Genomic DNA, 22,186 nt, shown 5'->3' on the forward strand with positions numbered 1-22,186 from the left:
TGTATTCGTAAAAATGTGATGTATTCATAAAAATGTATTTGGTCCAGGCCTACAAAAATTTCTGTGAAGTGAAAATATCTTGATATCACTGTTTTGCTTATTCATTAGTACTAAATGCAATTTAAAATAGAACAGAATTTAAATTTGTCAAAGTAATTAAACATAAAGAAGACACGGACATGGATGTATAGGACTTAGTGAAGAAAAACGGTGGACGATAGAGCGATGAAGGTGGTGGCGTCAGCGGGTAGAAGGTCACGCTGCGCCCGTCTAGGAAGTCAAACGATTCGACCTTCGTCGTATGCAAAAAATATGTTCTACAATAACACTTCGACATGTCGCGCCTTCACCTTTCCTGTTTTTTTTTTTTTGATGCTAATTTTAACTGCTACAAACCACTTATTCCCGAAACTTTTATTTTTATTCTAGTAGTTCGCCTCTTATCCTGCACTAGATTTGTTGGTTTGTTTGTACCACTTTATTATACAATAAAGTCTTAAATTATAGGATATAGAGTTCTTAATAAAAGAATGAGTACAATTGCGGACTTATAAAAAGAATTTCTTCCAGGTATACAGGTAAGCATACAAAATATTTTAATATTTGAGAGGGATCACATTTTACATTTACTGTAATAAACATACATATATCATTTATTAACAAGAGCTGGCTCTTAATACATTTTAATACCCATAAGTACTAAATAGATACAGTTTCCTGTATCTATTATCATAACATCATACCGTCTCTATATTAAAATATACGACTGCGGAAAAACTTTGAAGGTCGTGCTTTATTTGCAAAATAAAATATTAAAATGTATAATACCAAACAAATATTTAAATAGAGTTAAAATATTCGTGCACGTGAATCGCATATTGAAAATCATATGTATCTAAAGTTAGTAGCTGTTGGCAAGATCTTTTTGCCACATGATTCTTGACTCATTGTCATACCAGACAAACAATTTATTAATCTAATCAACTGTATGACGCTACATCCTCTCAAATTTTCTGAGAACCACTACGCTATTTGGCAAAATAATCGAGCTACTTGTTAGTAAGTCAATTATAAAATTACACGAAATATCACACCTATCAGTGATATGGTTCTTCAACAGACAGTTTAATAATAATGACATGTTTTAATATGAACAAATACTCTTATGAGAATAAATTAAATACATAGTCTGCAATATACATAAAAACATATAGATATTATCACGTTCCTATCACATTTAAATAATATTTTAAAATATTGCATAATCACTAAAATTATACATATGAATTAATGATATTAATGATAACAAGCATACGACAATTGTGTGACGTATTGCAGGTGTATAATTTGAGTTGCTCAATGAACGATACGCCTTAGGTACATGTAAAATCAATATCTCTGTACTGATATCATTAATGATGATTTATTTCAGTTAAGTAAAGTAAATTAAATTATAATATGCGTAAAATATTTTTTACTAACAATTAATAACGCCCAGACGCAATATGAAAGTATACGAAATCTTATTTTTCTGACGTTACTATTTTATATGACTTAGTTATTTTTACAAGCTAAAATTTTAATAAAAAGTTAAAATTTTCTAAAAGCGGTAACTATAAACTATTTAATAACGTATTTTAAAACGATGAATATTAAAGGACACTGCAATAAAATCCATTAAAAATTATTTATGAAATCATTGTCGATGCTCCTTTCCACTATGGGTTTGCTGGAAGAGAGCTCTTCCAGAGTTAATCTTGCCTTTGTATATTTGCTTTCCACTGTCATGTCTTATATTAGCGTGTACATTAAAGTATAAATAAGCTTGTTTGTCATTCTAAATTATATGGAAAAAAAATCATTTCAAAACTATGTAAGTGATTCTCCAGAATTTGTTGTGCAAGTGCTGCCTGTAGCCGATGACGTCTACGACGGGTCGATTGTCGCTCGATGTTATGGCAATATCCCTCTACTACAGCCATTGTTCTCATTTCTTTGCGCAACACTGTTTGCCAAACATGATTATACCCTCGATTGTTGCCACTCCCAATATCAACAAAACGGCCAGCTACGTCGTGACATTGAACGGCAGTTTAATCATGTTAATTCAAGCCTAAAAAATATAAATATGCACCAGCTGGGACTAATGTCAACCGCTCATAACTTATTAACTGAAATCATATGGAATACCTACGTCTATTATATTCCAGGAAATTTAACTTAGAATTGCTTATTCTCATCAAATAATTAAAACAGAAGTACAAAAGTCCACAATTAAATTCCAAGTATAAAACATTGACTTCGACTTTTAAGAACAGAAAATTGCGTAATTGTAATAAATTTTTATATACAAATTGATAATAATGAAAGATTTCTTATGAAATTTACTGAATGGTTAATATACATTCCTTACATGACACAAATTTATCTTATGTTGAAACAGGTAAAACTTCGTAATTTTTCTTATATTCAGAATTTTGTTCCCCAACGTGTCATCTCCACTAAAATATTGTAACAATCTTACAATTTAACCGCTTATTGAGCGATTTTTTATTATTTTCCCTAATAAATAAAAGATAACGTTAACGAAGACGAATTAAGTTAATTATTTCAATAGTTATTTTCATATTAGGGTCTCATGTTGGTTATTTTTAAAGAGTCATTTAAAAATAGAATATTGCAGTGAAATTATATAGTACACTTTAGTATTTAGAAATGACAACCCATAAACAGTTTCTTAAACAATAGAGTATATTTTGTAATGTCCATGGCACATCATAGTTACCACTTTGTACCAGGTTAGCTGTGAGCTTATTTGCATTCCAAGTGGCATAAAAAATATTTGATCAAAGGGATTTATACTATAAAATAATAATAATAATAATCTTTATCTAAAACAGTACATTACAAATTTGCTTAACATATATAAAAAACATATACAAAAACAAAAAATATTTGTGTGTCTAATAGTCTACTTTTCGTAATTGATATATTAGGGGCATTTTACTAGATGGTACTAAAAATGTTATTTGTACAGTGGTAAAAATAAAAATAAAGACTTAATCCCTAATATTATATAATACAAATTAAAAAAAATTCGTCTGATTTTATGCCCGTTATGAAACCGCCATCTTTTCAGAGGTCAGTTTAGATCAGTAATTCTCAACCTTTTTTTTTTTGTTGCGGCACATATTTAACGATTTCAAAATTTGGCGGCACACAAAGAAAAAGATAAAAATTATTTACTTACTACAACACACTGCATAAATAGTTTATGACAAAAATTTTAAATATTTGCAAAATTAGGCGGCACACTTTTAAAATTTGGCGGCACACAAAAGTGCCGCGGCACAGTGGTTGAGAATCACTGGTTCAGATGAATCAAACACAATTTCTATTCATCATCATCATATTAGCCGTTAAGTGCCCACTGCTGGACATAGGCCTCCCCCGTGAACCGTGACTGGCAAAACCCCGGGGGGTTTTGCCAGTCAGTGTCTATTGATTATTATGAAACATGTACATTATGCTTTAAACAGCAACACAAGAAGTAAGTACTTGTCATAAATGTTTTAGGTCGTTTCATTCACCTGTGAGTTCGAGCTTACAGCTTTCACTTTCTCATATAAAACTTTTCTTTATAATGTACCTAACTAATATTGTACTTAACAGTTATAAAAAATTATTGGTTAAATTCTGCATTAATTATATCACAATATATCACAATATTATATCAAAATATTACTTCATTACTTAAGTTTAGGTTCCGTCTGGTAATCTATACCTACTAATAATAAATCTGTAGAGAGGTCAATTCTGTACTTAAAATATATTTCCAAAATAACTATCAGGGGGTGATTAGTAATCGATACTGATGCCAAAAATGCAATCAGTAAAATTTTTGTCTGTCTGTCTGTCTGTATGTTCGTTATAGAAACAAAAACTACGCGACGGATTTTAACGAAACATGGTACATTCTTCATACTCCTGGGCAGGTTATAGTATATTTTTCATCACGCTACGATCAATAGGAACAGAGCAGTGAAGGGAAATGTTGGGAAAACGGGAGAAGTTACTCCATTTTTAAGCTTCCGTCGCGTGTGCAGCCTTAATGGCCACTTTTTAAAATGTAAAAATGTCCACCCGTGCGAAGCAGGGACGGGCCGCTAGTACTCAATAAAAAGCATGCAAGCTAAAACAAGGTGGATACCTTAAGTCGTGATTAATTATAGTATTTATGGTCACCATACTATTTCAATTGTATTCATCATCATCATCATCATACCAGGCGTTAAATGTCCACTGCTGAACGTAGACTTCCCCTTATAAAGGCTTATAAGTACCACGGTTGGTAGACAGATTGGTAACTGCAATTAGGCTTTGGTGATGTTTTAAGAGGAACGCTGCTGCCCATCCTCGACTATTAACTTCCCTTAGTCGACTCTTACGACACCCGTGGAATAGGAGTCGCCCATCCTATGCCAGGACCACACGGCAATTTATTCATTTAGAGAATATTATAAAATAAGTAGTTACTTAGATTAAAATAAATAATGATTTTGTAATATAAAATAAATAAAAATTTATTTATTTTAGTTAAAAAGAGAAACAATATGAATTTATAATTTAAAAACACTGGGAATATTATATTAACAGATAAGGATTTTTATTTTAAATATTCGTACTTAATATTAAAAATAAAAATCCTTACCGATAAGGTTTTGAATGTAAAAAAAATTAAAATATCAAATAGTGGCACAGGATTAGCGATCCGGCCTGGCTTAGCACTGAAAGATAGAATTTTGAACGCAATATATAATCTGTGTTACTCACTGATATAGTTTTGTATAGGTGAAATAATTTTTGAAATAATAAGGTTAATACACTATTTTTTTATTTAATACAATGAATAGAGAACAAAATAAGTTTTTCTATTAGCTCTGTCTTACTACTAGAACTAAACCATTGAAATACACAATTGAAAAATAAGACAGTTTTTGGACTAAAGCGGTAGCTTTAAACCTTTGTTTGGATCTATATTATATATCTACTTATGTAACGAAATATAGTTTTGTATATATATACAATTACATTATCTAAAATCTCTCGACATTGAAAACATATTATTCAACAGGAAATAGAAAAATGTCAATAACAAACACCCCACTGAAGGTTGCTCTTTAAAATAGATTGTTATAACAATGTTAATATAAGTAGACGTATGATTTTTTTTCTCTAAGTTGGTCACATCCTACACGTTCGGCCTACCGACCACCGGTCACCGGCCTCGTCCCGGTTTTGAGTAAACAATAGGAAACTCTTACGCAACATTACCTACATGTATAATTTGTACATCCTTAACGTAGCAAGTGCATCGAATATTCTGTTTTAAACGTTACATAAGGATTTGGCGATAAAAGTGAGTCAAATGACCTGGGGACATAGCATTAGATTGACCGACCTTAATCTTGAACGATAGATCAACGGAGCAGCGGCCCCGCCTTATCAGCCACTTGTTGCCTTTCTTTAGACTTGTTTACATCATAAACACACGCGATATGTGTTATAAACACTATTAATAGCATGTTTATATTTAAAATAATTAGTTGTTTGAACTTTGCAATTAATTTTCTGTTTAGATTTTCTTGAGATTTAAAAGGGAGATTTGAAACAAATAAAAGACATAACGTTTTTACTATAGATCGGTACATCTAGAAATTATTCTCTGTAATTATATGCATTTTAGATCAAATCAACAAACATTTAATTGCTAAATATATATAAGCATATCACTTCAGAAAAATTGCATCTATTTGGCTGTATTGGTGACATGTAGTAGAAATTGTATGAAAGAAAATTTTTAAAATAATTGTACAGACACTTATTTTAGTTTACTTTAATATATCTCTATATAAAAAAAGTGACTGAGCAGACAGTAGAGAGATTTCAAAAATATTGCCAGAAGGAATGATTTGGTCCCATTTTCTTTATTATTATCAGTCACCCGTGCGAATTTGGGGCGAGCAACTAGTTTACAAGAAAAAAAATAGACCCTAAACCTTAATTGGATGCTAAAAGGCTATTCAAGATCCATCTTAGCATGACGTATGATGATAGTCATCCTAATGTCCTAACTAAAAAAGGCGTCTCTAGAAATTGTTATTGTGCATTGCATCCTATTGCAATGCACGGGCTCTTTGTAAAAGTTCTTCATCTATTTAAGAATAGGTTAGAGATAGACGGTGTGATGTAAGGTTTGATTTCAAGTTTTCCTTTTCTTGTACTGGTGGTACATAACACTTTATTCGTTTACCCACCTCTTACCACAGAATTTTCCCTAGATGATGTATAAAAAGCAATGCCACATTGTATTCTTATTCTGTCCTGTCATCATAAGTATGTAAACATTATGATTATTTGAAAGTTTAATGATTCTCTGTTATCGTTATAACTAAGCTTTTCGAGACTCCGTTTGAGCATATTAGCTATAAACGAATATATTTTTAGCATATTTATAATTTATATAAAATTATAAAAATAAATAAATTATATAAAGTCGTGGCAAATACTAGTGTCTTTGTCACGACTTTATATACCCAGATTTTGAAAATAGGTAATTAAACATTCGCCAAGTTTATGGAAATCGCAACTAATTCGATGCAGTACATTTTGTGTGATACTAGAAAAAAATATTCATATAGACAAACAAACATTCTAAAAATTATTGCTTTTCTTTCTGTTGATGTTATTAAGACCCTCATATTAATTTTATTTTTTATTTTTCCAACGTACATAGTCTGGTTACAATTTTATTACATGTATACGTATTTATATATATGGTTATTTTACAAATAAACTGATTCTCACACACAATAAATTAATAAAATTATATTACAATATGTTTAGCAATTTTCTTCGTGACATTAACTTGATAATATTTCTTTTCGTAGAACAGTATTGTGTCTACCTTTAATAGCTTACATCAACTTGGTTAACATTTGTTAAAATTTCAAGTTGCCTTACATTGATTAGAAATAGTTATGAGTGCTTTAACAAAAGACGAAAAGGATGTTCACTCCGTCGCTAGCTTAAAATGGAAATTATTGAACTTTACAGGGTTTGGCTTGAGTATGAGTTCATATGTTTATACAGCCACTTCATCAAATATGACGTAAGTCCAAAGACAGTCAACCAACCGAACATGTAACTCGTATTCAAAGAACTTTAGGATAAGCAGTTGCTGGGAATGGTACAATTTCGCGAATAAATAACTACTATCAGAATGATACAAAGGATCTGTTGTACATTATATAAATAAAATAGCATTCCTGGAAAATAATCTTTGAGTTCTATATTACATTGTCGCTCACCGAATTGTTCACTTATCTATGTATACACCATACCGTTGAAACATTATAACAACAGCTATTGTGTACCCTAACATAAGGTGCACCTTAGTGATAACGATTTTCAAAACCCCATTATTCACCTCGGCGCCAGCCACACAATATTTGCACTAAAACATCTCGATTTTTATAATATATTTGAAGTGCCTGGTAAACACTGATAAATCCAAAATATTGGGAATTCGACGAATTGGAAAATATTTGTGACCTGTATATTTTTATCTTATCTATCAATGACAAGACTGTAAAGATCATATTGTATTTTAACTTCCTATATATTCACACTTTGTGAGTATACGAGTACATAATGTTTTTTTGTGCCTTACAATATTTGTACAATACAGCCAACCAATGAAAACCATTTAAGGAACTAGGTAATATGGGAGGTACAAAGGTACATACCTGCTCTATCTTATCGAAAAAAATTGAACAAAATTCTCTGTTAGGTACAAAATAATATTTTTTTTTTATAGAAAATTTTGATCGAATATAGTTCAGTTTTATCGAAAAATATTTGTAAGTTTTAGAATTTTACAATCACTCATGAAAATAGATATTTTTAAAAACTAGATTATAAGAAACAAATCTTATTATTGGGTTGTACTAATTACCTACCATTGCCAAAGTCATCAGAGCTATGATAAATATTAAAATTCCAATAATATGTCGGCAGAGACAATTCAAAATTTTTAATGGGGTTCAGCCCATAAAACTGAATAATTTTTATTTTAGAAATTTTAATACTCATAAAAAACCTGAGAGTTTATGATATTTTATCGTTGCATAATTTAAAATAAGAAAGGGAATAAAAATAAAAAAAAATACAAAATTAGAACTCCTACTTATTAGTAAGACTATTTAATTATGAAAATTATTTTGATGTTTATATATTTTTACATTTGGCATGTCACGTTTAGAAGGCTGAACAGATTTAAATGAAATTTCATATTTAAGTACATTATATTCAAAAATACATAGGATTGTTTATATACAAATTCACACGGGCAAACTGCGAAATTTATTGTCCAATTTCGTTGTGTTTTTAATCACTTGAATCAAGTATATCATTAAATATGAATATCATCAAGCTCACGAAAATCATTAAATATGAAAAAAGTCTTATATTTGACCAATGATATTATAACATCGGGTGAAATCTATATCATTAGCATCCTTTTAAAGTAGTGTTCTACCGATGAAACTGAAATACAAAATCTCACACTAACTTGATAAACGTTCTTAGCAAAAGGGCTAAAATTTTTTGGTTGTTATTGATCTTATTTTTTAGGAAAAAAGTTCTCTTTCAGTTGTAGTACATCAATCCTTTTAACTGACTTCAAAAAGAAGGAGTTTCTCAATTCGATTGTATTTTTTTGTTTGTTACCTCATAACGCCCTCAGTTGTAAACCAATTTGAAAAATTCTTTTTTTTTATCTGAAAGGATACAAAATAAAAATTTATTTACTACGGTTAAATAAATAGTTTAGATTTTAAATCAAAGTAACTGGTTTTGCCACAATTGAAGTCAGTTTCTTTTTGTAGAAGATAACCATAATTATAATCCTTTAGGTAATGAATTTCTAAAGTCTCAACAATTTACGTAATTTTTAATTTCGATTAAGGTCTTAATACAAAATTTCAAGATACGAATATAACTTCATAAATTTCGTCCTCCCATATAAATTTTAAGCACCAAATACAACATCTGAATGTTTCTTTTTTTTTTTCAATTACACACATGCTCCTTAATTTCAGACTAAGAGTACTAGTACAAACTTTCAAAGTTTTAACATAAAAATGAGGGACTTATTGCCTATTATTAATATAAAATTTCAGCCCCATTTTGAATACCTTGGTGATTTTCCAAAAATGTTAAAAGTTGTTATCTTAAGTTTTATAGTAAAATGCTAAATAAAAGCCTTATATTAAAAACCTAAAAGTTTTCTCTTCCTATATAAAATTATGTACAACGTATTTAATAATATATGTATATATAGACAATTATCATTTTAGATGCAGATTGCGCAAATTTTTCAAAAAAATATAGACACGTGCAGTCCAATTGACGAGAATGAAAATTATGTAGATAAATACTGTATCGTACACACATACATACGAATACACTCTCGTATGATTTTTTTAATGGATAATAATGGAATGGTATCCCCGCCTGCGTCATTGGTATACACTAGCGGGGCACCAGTAAGGGAAGACTGGTGAGGATGAAAAAGCAAGTCAGTTAGCCCATCGTGACGAATTCAACGATAAATTTGGAAAAGGGGAAACCGCGTAGAGGTCGACCTAATAGGATATATTGATAGCAATAGGGGCTAACCTCTCCATTATTAACAATCCCTTCCCCCCAGTGTCTCGTATGTTGTCATAACTTAGTTGTTATTTATTAATAATAACAATAATATAATATAATTACAATTGATAAATATTAAGAGTATTGAATTAACGAAGACAATTAGATTTTACTTAGGAAAAGTAGTTCAATCATTGTTATCGAGCTGTATAAATTGCGCAATGTAATTTATAACTTTTTTGTTTCTTGAATAAATTTATTGTTTCTGGCAATTGCAATTTCAGTTGTTAATTAACGGCCTTGTTTAGTATAAAATTACTTCGAAATTATTTGGCTTCTCCTTGTCCTTCTAATATTATTCGATCGTCAATTACTTGGTGTTGTTATAGGTATTTCTAATTAAATAAAATTTTATGTTTTAAAATAGAAATAGTGCAATATATCTCACTTTATTGAATGTTTATTTCATAAAGTTTACATATCTTATATCGTAACTTTAAAAAACTTATTTATTTCTAGCTTTCCACTTACATGTCTGAGTCATCGATATCGTTTTTCATGATATCACTATTAAATGTTTAACATCTGCCTGATGCCTGAAATATCTGAATCATCGACCATGTCTTCGCAATTCACAAACACATCGATACATTAGTACGAGTGCGTGGTTAAACTGCGCTGTACGTACATTTTATGTGCATACATGTTCTATTATGTGTTACAAGCTGCGCCCGCGACTTCATCCGCATGGTAATCTAAATTAACTGAATTCATAATAAAATAATGTCATACATGACTATCCAATTAACAGAAGACCTACGCTACTTTATATATCATAGCATCAAACCGTTTTGCTCCTTTCAGCTATGGAATAATGCCTAATTTCTATGCTTTTAATCTTTCAATGCGCAAACTTTTCTACTCCTACCAATTAATAATAGTACTTTTGGATTACGTGTGTGAGTGTGTGTGTGTGTGTCTGTGTGTGTGTATGTGTATGTGTGTATTACTCGATTAGTTACAAGTACTTTAAATATGGAATGTCGTGTTTGTGTACAACATAGTCCAAGAATCGAACGAAATACTCGTCGACTTCCTTGTTGGCGTTATACTTTTATTTATGCGAATATTTACAATAAGAATAAATTTATGTAATGCAGGCTACCAGTCTCATTGCTAGGAATATACCCTATCAGGTCGACTTCCACCCTCGTAGAAATTATCGTGCTGAGTTCCAAGTATTTTCATCGCGATGAGCTAACTGATCTGCCTTTTCATTCTCATCTATCATCCCTCACTGGTAGCACGCCAGGTTATACCTACCGATAGCGCAAGCAGGATTACCATTCCATTTTCACCTATCAAAAAATATTATAATGTATAATGAATTTTTAAATTATATTTATTACTATTGCATTGAATGTTGCCACTATTTATTACTAGATACGCCCATGACTTTGTTCGCGTTCCATAATTAATATTATATGGATTTTTTCATATTTTCTTATCGCCACCTAGTGTTTAATAGTGACAGTTCTCTATTTGAAAATAGCTATATAATTTTGAATGAATAAAATTTTTTTTTTTCAAATTTTTTATACTATATACGTCGACCTGTGAATATTTTGATGAATTAATCCGAATGTTTTTTACATACAACATTAACATACAAACAACTAAACTGACAAACAAATAGAGGATATTTAAAACCATCGGTTTCTGTTCAGTATAGCATGGTACTATATATTCATAAAAATCAAAAATCATAATCATACATATACATACATGTCATTTTCACTTATGAACAATAATTGTTTACCCTACAGATACTTCAGCAAGAACATAGAAGACTCAAGAACTGGCAAAAATTCAATTGGTTTCATTGTTTGACATATTAAAGATATATAATACTCACAATTTTTGTTGTACTATGTCTATATCTAAATTTTTCAACGTTGTGTTTACAAATATTTTCAAGGATACTTGATTGATAACATTACTCGTACCGTCTATCAATAGCGTCATTGTGTTTATAGCATTCGCAATTCGCATCTCAGTCATATTTCTGCAATAACAACATTTACTATAGATACAGATTATAAGTATATTGTGTATAGATGGCTATTTAAAAGTACATCCCGCATTCTACTCATAGGGTGTACAAAATATAAGAGAAAATACATTCGTCATAGTCAATGAATTACCTAGTATTAGGAATACGCGAATTAATGAAGCAAGATCCAAACCATTGTTATACAATAAAAATAAACATTTTACTTGTATATCCTAAACCTATGTTTTGTTATGTATATACCATTGTTATGTATGTATGTCGCGTAAATTTAATTAAATAAGCATAGCATGTTTTAATATAACATGCACTTATGAGTCTAATAACGTAATTATAACCAAGACTATTTTTATTTTTATATTCAATAACACATTATGTACGCCGGCTGTACTAATTTAAAAGTCATTCATATTTGTCGGTCATTAACAAAAAAACAAATACTAATAGACATTGAAACAAGAATGTGTGTCAAGTGTATTCTGCGTAGTGTCGTAGGGCCACGGCTGCATCTGCCGTGGAGCCGACAGAACGGGGGCGTCATTGTTACTACGATCGCCAGAGTCGTTCGACAGAACTTAATTGGCCCGACCTAGCTCGTAAAAGCGTTGTAAAAAGTGTGAAGGTCTGGCGGAGGTAAGGACTCGCCAGAAAGAGGTCAAGTGTAATGCTTCGCGTTCCACTGACCTCATTTGGGAAACGGCTGCCGCTACCGACTGCCGCGCTCGCTCGCCTTTCATACGAATATGTCCTAGATTATCATTTTCTAAAATTATTACTGATTTACAATGAGATTTCTAAAATTTATTAGGTAAAATAAAATAAAAAAAATTCTTTAATTTACTCATTAACGTATAGTTACGAGTATTTTTAATGATATATTTTATATAGTCATGAAATTTTGCATTTGAACTTCTAAAATCTTTACCTGCGTTGGGTAATAAAAATTATGAAGGGATTTTCCGAAATTCCCACGACAATGAGAAATAAAGCATTATATTGACAGCAAGTCTTTTATTCTACTATTCTAGCAAAAAAAAAACTAAGTTAACAAGCGATAGTAATACTAAGTTCTCCATAAAAATATTTTTTACGAAAGTATCTTTTAGTGTCTATAGTTTCTAGTTTTAGTTTTATTTTCATCAGTTTTGGCTAGGTATTATAATAATCATAGGCATATTTAAAGGGGGCCGGGTGGACCGTGCCTACCCCAGAATTGTTTTGTGCTGTCAGTAGAGGAGCTTTCAAGTATAAGGAAAGACATATGTAATCGTACATACATATGTACGATTACATATGTGCCCTTTATAAGAGTCTAGACCCACTAGATAAATAATCTTAAATGTGCCAATAATAATAATGTGCCTTGCCTACAGAATACAGATTTATCAGATAATCTCAAAACAGTCGTATAAAATCGCTTATAATCGAATAACGCGTATTTACGTGGGATTACATTAATGTTTGTATTCCGGAAAAAGGACGTGAGACGTAAAGTGACCTCCTGTTGTCGAATGGGACCTTCAACTGCTATTATTAACGATTCGGCCGCGAAATTGGAGCGCTTACATACAACGCGCCCGAATAATACCATATACTCCATAATTCATCGGGACCTTGGCCCGATTGTTGCATGCCAATGCCAGTCAGCCTCAACTTGCCTCCGGCTTCCTCTTTGAACAACATTGCTCTTCAGCTTTCCATACTTAGGTGCAAAGAAATACAAATAAAATTTATAATTCTAATATCAAATGGATACTCGTAAGTCTTTGATATTCAGATATGTAGGATTATGGAAACAATTACATTATAATGATAACTAAAACTGCTTTTTAATATTCATAGAAAGTCGCTAGCCGTAAATTAAACCGACACATGGCGACACAAATTTAATTTATATATTTACTAGGTGTTTACCACGATTTCGCTCGGGCAAACATGTACGTAATCTCCAGTTTCCGTGGAAATTTTGAAAAAATTATTTTAGCGAATGTCTACATCATATAAAGAAAGTTTAAAGCTTCTAAATCTCAGTATTTAGATTATGCATTAATAAGTCAATCAGTCAGTGTCAATGAATGAGAACAAGTCTTTTTACTTATATGTCGCTATAAACGGGATATCGAGATAATGTTTATTTTAATAATTTTTTTAAATAGTAAGTTTCTACTAATCAAAATATATTAAATTTTTCTTGTTGGTTTAAGTTCCGTTCAGCTATATGACTTTTCAGAAATTTCACTTATTTTCCCTTTGGACAAAATTTCTTATTCATTAATACTAAAGATAAACACTTGCACTTAATCCTTCCCCATATTTCAATATGAAGTAGGGACATTTACGGAACTATTTTTAGTAGATAGATAAACATATAGATATTTATCTTCATGCCACGGATTGCCATGTTCACAGGCATAATTTAAAAGGAGCAAATTGTCTTATGCCAACCCCAGGATCCGAACGGAGCTTGCAGCTATACTCAAAAATATGTCTAAGAGTACGTATCTAAATTATTAGATCAAAATAGACGTATAAAATCTATGCAGTATGCAGTTTATTTAATAGGATCGATCACCCTTGAAAAATAATCTTAAATATCCTTATAGCCACGTTGCTTATAGTATAATATTATGTTTGTTGTTTAAAATTCATTAAGTATGTGTATGTTATGTATATATTTAATTGTGTATATATATATATATATAAATCATGATAATGTATATGTGTGTGTATATATAACTATGTATATATTTTGCATGTTATTTATATAAAAATTCAAGTCCAAAGGTTTGAGGTTGCTTAGCGATAAGGCCGCCTTTTGTATCACATTAATATTTAAAACGAAATCATGAAACTAATCTTGATAATATCATTATGGGACTAATGCGCGGGTAAAAATATTTATGATAGTGTAACTAAAAAATTGTTGAATTAAGAACCTTCATTTTGAATTCGGTTGAAAAATACGGACATACAATTAGCATTATTCATCACTATTAATCGTGTATTAACATAATGTTAATATACATATATAAGACATTTACAAGAGGTAGGCCAAATAGTATTATCGCGTACTAATAATCACAATAAATGACTTTGGACGATCAAGGCAACACAGTGAATATGCATTCAATTTTCTTAAACGACCTTTACTTACGTATGGACACTTATTGTTTATTTTATTCAAAATCCTTGTGTATAATGACTGCTGTCCTTATACAAGTGTTCAGTTGTATAAACAAAGAACTGAATCCAAAATGCCTACCTACCTGTTTGACTATAGGTATTACACGGAAGTAGGAATGGAGGTCAGTGTATTCTTTCTGTTTTTAGATTTTTTCATGACTTTAAATTTTTTTGATCTGATTTAATTTTTAAAGAATACCGGTTATTAGAATTAATCCTAGTGTTTGCCGATTTTCGATTAAAACATAGGCTATGTAGAATTTAAATATATGTAAATAATGCGAAAGTTTAAAATTAATTATCACACCTAATGTTGAGTTCTACTCAACCCAAAATTAAATGATTCAAAGCTTGCTATGATGTCAGGTTTATATTAATTTAGCATATTAAGATGACTACAAATCCTCTCGTTATATTCTTCCCCAGACCACCGCTGTGTAACAATTCAGTCCATGATTACTCATTAGTGTGTGGTTTTATTTTTGTAGTATGACATAGATACCTACAAACACGCATTCCTAAATATTAGATTTATATCTTTCACCAGTTATTTTTTGCACATATTAGACAGCAAATGAGTAGTAATAAAAATTAATCACAAAAAATACCCATTTACAATAATTACATATTGTAAAAATGTTTATCCACGTAATACCTACTAATATTTTTATAAGACTAGTAATTAAGCCTGCATTAGAGAGTAACACCGGTGAGACACATACAAGGATAAGGGATGAAATTAAGTTTATATTACCAAAATAATTTCCATAAAGAATCATAAATAGTCAGCCTTATAATATGGTATATATAAAATACATTATATTGAGCTGCGTATCTTGATACATATCAAATGCCATGATATTTTTTCACACTAATCTTTTAAACCGCTCAACAGATTTTGATGAAATTTTGTAAATGTCTTTTCATTGCATCAACTTTGGAATATAAACTATTCCAAAGTTGATCCTAATAAGAAAACAAAAAGACACGATAGGCAACAGTAGGGAGCGAAACAAGGTTTGCTAGGTCAAATAATCTATACTAATAGCATAAAGAAGAAAGATTTGATTTTTGTTTTTAATGGATAAACTCAAAACTATTAAACCGATTTAAAAAAAATCAGCTTTAGATAGCTCTATTATCAACAAGTAACATAGAGTATTTTTATTTTTTTTAGAGCTGAAATGCCTAAAGAAGGTAAAAACCCGTTATAAATTAAAAGAAAAAATATTCCATCGACCCGTACAAAGCCAGGTCGGATCACTAGTATACAGGCTGAAATCAAAATTGTTACCTACTGGTAACAATTAAAAATAATATAAATTAATAACAATAAAACTAAAAATCTCATTCTTAATTAAAACTTCAAAAAAACTACACAAATTTTCCGTCTCTCAAACATACTAACTCAACTTCGTATACTTTACATATTATACATACTTTATATATGAAAATTTTATTAGTGCTCCTGAAGACAATTCATTGGTAAATTATAAGTTCTATACGTTTCTAGAACCTAATAGTCAGTAAAATTGATCTAGACATTTGTTATTATTGAATGATAATGTAGTTGCTTCATTTTTGCAAGCAAATTTTTTTTGTAGATAATTATTATTTATTATTTCTAGTTGACTTTACGATATTCGAACGAATGTCAAATTGATAACAATAGTACAATAACAACGTAAATATTATTTGTGTTTACATTTATTGGAATATTTCATGACATTCACAATAGATTTTCTTATAATAATTTACCCAAACAAAGTACAGTTGTAGGCCGTTTCGAAAAATTTCATTGTTCACATATGTAATAAAATAATCCTAATAATATAATCTATCCATTTATATATTTAAACTAATAATCATCATGTCGTAATTTTTTTTATCATTTTTCGTCACCTTCATGGGTGCGGTGCGATAACTTCACATATATAGAAAAAAAAATCTTTTGTCATTTCTTTACAAAGCCCCTCCATACCACCTGCGAGTGACGGGACCATCTTTCATAATGAATCATCTTCTACGTTTGATAAATATAAAAAATGATAACAGCGACTTCATTTTTGAAAGCACACTTATCATCATTATCTTCCTACCCTTATCCTAATTATTATTTGGGGTCGGCGTAATATGTTTTTATACATATTTAATAAAAAAAATTGGCTTTTAGTTTTACGACCAGCTGCCTGTCTGATGTTAACTCTCTTTGGGAATGCATTTGTTGATAGTTTCCGCCATCTACGGCATGGAGAAAAGGATTGAGGAAAAAAGGAAGGGAATGGTGGAAATGCGTAAAGGAAAATTGGTAAATAAGAGGAATAAGGGACTTATATGGCAAAGAAAAGGGAAGGACACTGCAGTTGCGGAAAGGACTGGGACACTGCGGCGGCTCGGAAGGCCGGAGTCGCATACTGGTATGCCCTTATTCTGGAATCGGACAGATTTCTAGAGAAGGACACCCGTGACGCTAAAAACATACTTATATACCTAAATATAATTAATGGAAAGTGGTTACAGTAGTCCTTAGACATCAGCACTGAGGACATTATAGACTATGATATATTGTGACGCGGTGGAATGAAAAATTCTAAAATATGAGTCTAGATTCTGACCACGTCTTTCGTTAGCATAGGATTCTAGTTACTTTCGCTATAATATCTCCATTTACAAATTGATATAAAAAAATTCTCCCTCCCTACATTTCATATAACGACGTTGGTATATATCAGGGATCAGACCATAGGAACTTCCCTAGATTACAAATCTGAGGGATTCGCATTCGCAAGATAAGTAAGAGCTAAAGCTAATATTATAATAAGTATTATATTATATGTAATAAGAATAAAGTACACTTGCTTGATATCTTGAATACTCGATCACATTGTCTTTGAAATCATTAGCATAATAGTTATTACGGGAGGGCAGTCTCCCATGATCGTAATGATACCTACTATATGAATGGGTGTTATAATACGTACTACTACTTACCACTTTTTAAATTTTTTTGTTACCAATTAAACACACCTTAGAAATTTCAAATATTCTACAAAAATAATGGATTCAACAGGAAAGTCAAAATAAGAGTGAACACAGATCGTTGTTTTCCTATCGCATGGAGGGTTGTCACCTCTAAAAATCAAAACAAGAATTCTAAAAACTTAGTACATAATTTTTTCATTTATATCTATAGATTTTTTTTTATACAACAGAATGGCAAACAAGCTGACGGCCCACCTAATGAAAAGTGGTAACCATCGCCTATAGACATGAGCAGTAGCATGGACATAACAGAGTATACCGTTTCGCCCATGATATCCCCCCCATGCCATTCCTGAGGACTCAGGTGTTATTCCTCTGTACTCAGTAAATTGACGCCATATCCCACCCTTCAAACCACAACACAGCCATGCAAACAAAACTGCTTCACGGTTGAAACACGAATGGGACAGAAGATTGTAAATATGTCTATACAAAATACATTAGTAATAGATAGTATTAATTAAATATTTGTATATTTCTACATTGGAACAAAGATCTATCTATCATCGTTAAGATTTCGTTTTATAAAAAAAACTGCTTCACTGATCATAATTTAGGACTAACATAGAAATTAATAAATGAACAAAAATCGAAAAAGATTCTTTAATTCTGAATCGATCGCATAGTTTAATTGTGTTTATATGTAATTGCTTAAAAATTTACGGAATCATACTTTAAGTGAAGTGTTTCTTTTCTTCCGTCTTCATCTTACTCTGAAACTGTAGTGAAATAAATATGGTTCGACCCTAGTGCCTTATTTATACATAGAATATTAATAATTATTATAATATTACATGTTCCTTCTGTTTTTCAACGTAAAAAAATACATCTATTTTTTTATAACCATAAGTCATAAGTTTTTTTTATACTTATTTATTACATACCTATAAAGTTATTTCAAATAGGGGCCCAATTGACTTCAATTACTTTTGATTGTCGCAGTAAAAAAAAAAACACCTGTGTCCCTCTCGGTCACTAATAAAAACGTTTATCAATGTGACCGACAAAGGCCGAGTTAACACAATCATAGACTCGTCTTTCATAGCCAGCAGGAGAGCTTGGATAATATTACTTCAAGGTCTGCTGACGGGCTGACCTCGGCGTATCGGTCGCGGAGGACAGACGGTCGCAAATATTTGCGAGCGTGTAAGGCGAGCGCGGTTGCTGAGGGGCGCAGCGCGGGGGCGGGTGACCTTGCCTCGCGTCTGCCCCGCGACCTTGATCTTGAGACGACCGACAGCGCCCGCCCTCGCGACTTGAACAAACGACACCTACCGCTCCGGTCGCTAAACTATATCCATTGTATTGGCCCACTGATAGGTATTTCGCGTGATAGATAGGGAAATTATTGCGTAATCTCTTTAAACCAATTTATAAAATATTTATTGTATATATGTGTGAAATAATACTTGTATTAAATAATACTTAATAGCGTACAGGAAACACTATTATAAGTAGTAAGTACCTAATTGCTTTTTGAATACAATTATTAAAATATATACAAAACATCGATTTGCTGCATTAATATTCTAATACCTAATTGTTAGAAGAGATAAATAAATGCATGTTACTATTTACAAGAGCACACAGAAAAAGAAACATGTCAATAAACATATATACATATATAAAAAATAAAAAAAGTAAAAAGAAATTAAGACAAAAATATAAGATAAGTAACGCACGGATTGTACGGGGACACAGTAAAAATACAGTAAGTTATTACTGTTTCACCGAACACAGTTTTTTTTTTTTTCACTATTGCACATTATGTTAATTCTGAGACATTCTTTGAATCTATTTTTTAAATTAAAATTTCCACTAGAAATAAAACGGTGGTCCATTCTATGCCAAGACCGTTACGAACACTAACTTTCTAATAGATTTAAATTAGTCAAAATTATTATAAATTAAGTTTATAATTATTTAAAAAAACAGTAATTTCGCAAAACTATTAAATCACTAAAGCAGTATATTTTATTTCTAATTTAAATATCAATTTTCAAACTAACAAACATACTAGATTTATAAATGACGATAATCTATACAAACTTAAACTCCTATTTTATCCACTTAGAGTTACTTTTTTAAAATTCTTTCTCTTATGTCATATATCCAACTGTCCGGATGTCCGTTGATCAGTCGCCTTCTAATTTTTATATATACGAACATACTGGATTGAAATCGATCCAATTGATCTGTCATAACTAAAATATTTAACATATATTTATTTTAGAGTATTTCAGAATAGGCTCCTATAATTAAGAATGGTTTTAGAAAATGTACACTATCCATCCACAATGAAGTCTATGTTTCGACAGTAATTTTTTACAACAAAAAAATAAACTTCGTTCAAACTCAAATAACATGTCTTGAATTGATCGCAGATGATGTTTGCATTGTTAATAAATTAGGCAGTTTTCTTCTGGAGTTTTATTAAATGACACCATAAATGTGTAAAATGATTGCGCGAATCTAAACGAGCATGAACGACAAATTTATTGAACATAACAAAGCATTTATAGGGTGATTATGTGGTTGACAGTGATCATCTGTAAATTTTCGAATATAATTCAAAATTTTTTAATATTTTTAATTGACTATTCAATAAATGCTGTGTAAACAAACGTAAATGATAATTAAATAACTAGATACTTACATAGCTATAGTTGTAGGATTTTGATGACAAAAAAGTATCTAAAAAGTTTCGAAACAAAATATGAATAGGTTTTAGTGGGAGGTTTATACGCAACTTATTCTATGATTATCAAATTAGTATATTTTAAGTAATCAAACCAATCGTAGTCAAATTCAATCGTTATTGAAAATGATAGACAACTCTGGCGTTGCCACATTTCAATATGAACACTTTTAATAAATAAGAAGTATCTGGTTTGAATGTAATAATGTAATAAATTTAATACCTGTACTTTTTCTTAACTTTAAAACATAGCTTTAAAAAGATAACTTTGATAATATAAAATATAGTTCTGTTAGTACTTGTAGATAGTTTAACAAATTTTCGTTTATCTATACAATTAGGGATAACTTTTAACAATCCAAATCTTCTTTAACTCTTTCCTCAAAATCTCCACCTGTGCTACTGGACACTGTATTCTTGCTTTTTAAGCTAGGTAGTCATTCCATTTTTTACACGTTCTGTGTTTATTTTAAACCCTATGGATTTAGGTGCTATATAAAACATATACAAAATTGGGATAAATTTTAAGCATGTGGAGCACATTTATGGTTTATTTTCTCTATCGACGTAAATACATACTTAAATTATAATCACATTATATGAAGTGAACGATAAAGTGTACTTAAGATGAAAATATGTCTTGCTTCGACATTTGCAAAATAAACAATATTTACGACAACTTTTGGCTTTGTTACAAAAGCAAAAATAAACTCCATTGTCCTTCACACCTTTGCCAAAAATTTTAATACTATATTATATATTTTTTTTTTAATTAAAATATAGTAATTATAGCGCCCGAAACGTACATAATAACAAACATTTATTACAAACTACCATAACCTTGAAGTAATGATGCGACGTAAATATTTTCTGTTACATTACTTGTAAACAATTTTTTTATTGAACTGTAATATTGTAGGTAAGTCTTTGTTTTCTTAGTAATCCATATTTTGCAATGACCGTCTATAGAAATGGTCACCGACACGTGGACCGCGATAAGCTGCATCCGCTGATAAGAGGACTAGCACGTCATTGCGCTCGCGCATTTCTCTCGGCCCGCACAATTCTAGATTGCAAGGTCGCGCGTGTGCCCTGCACTACACCGCAATAACTTTACACGTGTAATCAAATCAGGTTTGAGCTATTTCTAAGAACGTATGCATTATTATGACTAGATATCAATTCAAGCATAACGAAAACATATAAAGGCCTATCAGCAACCTGCTCAAGAACTTATGAAATTATTGAGATTTAAAAAATCCTCGTCTCTTTAAATATAATTATGACAATAAGATATACAGCGTATTTCTCAGGACTCTTAGTTACGGTGTAAGATACCGTAGGTGCCTTACTTTTTAAAAATAATAACATTCTTGAATTTTGATAGTGTACCGTTCCGACATAGTGCTCCAATTACTCTCCGTAGAGTCCTGATCTTCAGCCAACTGTGCTTATGTCGGGGTTAGTTTGTCATACCT

At 30.7% G+C, this 22,186-nt stretch overlaps 1 long non-coding RNA gene across 1 annotated transcript in view; it reads right to left on the reverse strand.

Moving 5' to 3' along the window:
• The window catches only part of LOC128202198 (uncharacterized), a 39,178-nt gene extending 22,567 nt beyond the window's left edge, over positions 1-16,611 (reverse strand). Inside the window, exon 1 of the long non-coding RNA XR_008253638.1 lies at positions 16,409-16,611. This is a non-coding gene — a long non-coding RNA (uncharacterized LOC128202198). The remainder of the gene's footprint in view (positions 1-16,408) is intronic.
• Between the last annotated feature and the right edge of the window lie 5,575 nt (positions 16,612-22,186).

This window comes from Galleria mellonella, unplaced genomic scaffold (genome assembly GCF_026898425.1).
Source record: "Galleria mellonella isolate WM207_F2 unplaced genomic scaffold, CSIRO_AGI_GalMel_v1 utg78, whole genome shotgun sequence".
NCBI lineage: Eukaryota > Metazoa > Arthropoda > Insecta > Lepidoptera > Pyralidae > Galleria > Galleria mellonella.